Source organism: Bidens hawaiensis, unplaced genomic scaffold (genome assembly GCF_021521415.1).
Source record: "Bidens hawaiensis isolate Kalapana, Puna unplaced genomic scaffold, B.hawaiensis_p1.1 tig00054082_1, whole genome shotgun sequence".
NCBI classification, from domain to species: Eukaryota; Viridiplantae; Streptophyta; class Magnoliopsida; order Asterales; family Asteraceae; genus Bidens; species Bidens hawaiensis.
This window is the reverse complement of record NW_027499746.1, coordinates 22,249-25,956: the sequence shown is the minus strand read 5'-3', so window position 1 is coordinate 25,956 and position 3,708 is coordinate 22,249.

The following is a 3,708-nucleotide window of genomic DNA, read 5'->3' as shown; positions in this document are numbered from 1 at the left end:
CTGCCAATGCATCTTTAGTACCATCGAAAGAAAGGGGGTCACACTTCTTAAAGTCACCATACGAGCAACCCCGAGTAGATACACTAATAGTCCGCACCTCATCTTCATCCCCACTCGGCACATACACTTCCTCTTCCTCTTCTACCCGCACCTCCTTACTCTTCCTTCCCTTATCCGAACCTTTACCAACCAGCGACTCGTCCATGGCCCTAACAGCCTCAGCAACGATCTCGGGTATGGCGCTATGGAGCACCTGGTATACCTCATCTGTGATAGCCGCGGGCATAGCAGGGTCTAAGGTGGGGTTATCCCCCTCCTCATGAATCGGGGTTTCCTGCTGGGGAGTAGGAATCTCACTCTCGGCTTCGGCACGTGGCTTACGGCCACGGCCGCGAACACTAGGACCACCTCTCTTAGCTGCTCGTGTATTAACCATGACTTAACCCTACAAAGACAGAATTTTAACACGATTAAGTACAGGTGGCATTTAGAACATGTAAGGTAAGGGTAAACTGCTAATGACGTTGATCAAGTGTAATTAGTCGTTTACTTTACCCGCCCGTCCTAAGCACCCCCTGCCCCTAACCTCGTTAGCCTTCTCTCTAACACTTAGACAGTTAATCACACACTGGAAACTTTTAAATTTAAAGGAATGACGAATAATTTAAAGTTACCTCTTGGCGTGCAGCTACTCGCGGTAGGCATACTGGTCTCTTTTCTTACAGTTCGAGTCTAAGCATTCGAGGATGCTCGGATCCCTCGAACCATGGCTCTGATACCAACTTGTAAGGCCCCGAACCCCGGGAGCCCCACAGTTGGTATTCATACAAAATACTTATTAAAATAATTAAAACTTGAAAACGGTTCTTCCATTAAAACAAACATCTCAGAGTGTAAATTCAGCGGAAAACATAAATAGTGAAGTAAGTTCCCTAAAACCCGGGAATTTTGCCCAAAACAAATTTTTAAATATAATTCATAAAAACATTTAAAATAAAATTGTTCAGATTACATTCTTCCATCCACGTATGCCCCTTCACCGTCCAAGTAGCTTCGTGCACATCCAAGCGATAAGACATCCTCTTCCTAACCTGAAACTCACACTAACATGCACACAAAGTCAGTTTGAGCTGAGTAAGTTCAAGTTTTAAGTAAATAATATCATTAGTAACAATTATGATAGTCATACCAAAAGTTTAAAAAAAAAGAGTGCATCCATTAAATCATCATTACCGAAAACTAAACATTCTCATACATACATATACAAAATGTATATATAAACATCCTTTCAAGTACATCCCGATATATATAATAATATATATATATATATATATATATATATATATATGTATAACATCCACGTATAACATCAGGGTCGAGTAAACGTACAACCAAAACACGTAACATCAACGCATGCAAACACAAAGTAGGCATACGCAACATCAGTAGTCGAAACAACTACAACATCGCCAAATATAGGCCAAGCAATAATGAATATATATATATATATATATATATATATATATATATATATATGATGCAAATGCCATACCTGGGAATCTTTCTACACCGGAAACTCTAATTTTTATCCACGGGAAGTGGGTCAATTACACCTTAGCCGAAAATTTGCCCAACGAAAAGTTTCGGCAAAATTGAGCATCAAAACGATTAGGGGTGAACAAAAAGAGTGTTGGGGATCGTAGTACATACCTTGAACTACTTCTAGGAGCTTGGAATCGATCAAAAAGTCGAAGAAATGAAGGGGGGGCTGGTCTTCTTGGCCGATCGCAGCTGCAGCTGCTACTAGGGTTTAGTTTTTTTTTTATTAGGTTATATTATAAAACATTTTCATTCTAACCCCCGGAATTTAATAATAATGCAACTTGGAAGAAATGTTAAGTGATTAGACGTACCGGGAGGACGTAAAGGCTTCCGAGAAACGTCGGATAAATCCCGAGAATTATACATACTCTACAATCTTTAATTCTTGAAACCGGAATTAACGGGCGTTACACTGAATCAACAACAGGCATTTCTGGACTAATAGATTGCTCTACAATAGGAATGCTCGTGTAATCTCCTTTCAAATGAGGGGGAATCTCAACATAACCCAATCCTGCTTTACCATTTTTCTTGTGATTATTATTGACTTCAATAATCTCGTTTAGGAGAAATGAAGAATCACGGAATTTTCCAATCTTATTTTTTAATTCCAAAATTTCGTTTTCTAAGTTGGTAATGCAAGTTCGGAGTCTGAGAATCTCTTTGAAATGATGTTCAACTACAACAATTTTGCAATTAACTTCAGATTTTAGGTCATGATTGCTAACAGACAAATTTTTAATTTTCAGGGTCGATTGCTCCAATAATTTGGATTTTTGTCTATAACATTTATTTACCATGAAAAACTCTTTTGTGAGATTAGTGTTCTGTTGTAATGCTGACTCAAGTTTGACTTTGAGTTCTACATAATCGGTACACTCAGTAACAACTTGAGAAGTTACTGTCTCTTTTGATTCACTAACAGATACATTAAATGAAGATTTGGTGCTTACCTCTTCAATCTTTGCCATACAAGCAAAGGATTCATTTTGCTCAGATGCTGATTGCTCCGAATCAGTTTCAGAATCAGACGTATCACTTCTTCTGATAATTTATCACTACTTGCATCTTCAAAATGTTCAACCAGTTCAACCAAAGCAAGGTTGGCTTGATTTCTCAGTAGTCGTTGAGACCAGTCCACACCTTCATTGGCAACAAGAGCTTGTGAATTAGCCAGCTTACTCTGATCCCCTTCTGAAGAACTCTTCTTATTCTGATCAGTTCCAGATGAACTCTTTCCTGAAGATCTTTCAGCATTACGAGGACCCGAATATTCTTTCCTCGGCTTGTCACATTTTTGGTGAAATGACCAAAATCTCCACAATTATAGCATTTGACTTTCAGTTTGTCAAACCCAGCTCTCTTGTTTAGAGTCGGTAGATCTTTTCCCATTCGTTGCATGAATATTTTCACTTTTCTGACTATCATTGCCATATTCCACTTAAGATCCATCTACTCGAGATCATCGGGGTCAATCTGGTCATAATCCTCATCAGTCAATTCACTTGTAGCAATCTTACTCCCAACGAGTTGTTCATAAGATGTCATGAAAGCACAAACAAAAGCGAATTGTTGCTCTGCTTCTTTAAGATTTACGTTAGGAAAAGAGCTTGAGGAACTTGCATTTGACCTTGAATTGGCACCAATCGCCATAAAACATACATTAGGGGAACCATTACCGTTAGCAGACTCTTCTTGTGTTGTTTGTGTGAAGAATACTGCAATTGGGATTGAGCTTGAAGAATTATTAACAGGTAATCAACCACCATAAAGAGAAGGATTTTGATTCTGATTATCCTTCAATGATGTTTGGCATTTCAAATCATATTCTCTTTCTTCGAGCTTGTGATGAATTGATCTGCAGTGAGTTAGTCGTTACGAAAATAACCATTTTCCTTCAACACCAATAAGAAAGTAGAATAAGAAGGTGGTAATGCATTCTTTAAGGTGTCAATCTTGTCTACCTCAGTCGGTTCGAGATTAACAGTAGTCATTTCCACAACCAGATGACAAAATTGACTCATCATCTCTTCCACAGTGTCATTTTGTCAACAAAGTAAAATTTCGAAACTGAAATTTTACTAGTGTCTTTTTACTCTCGAGTGT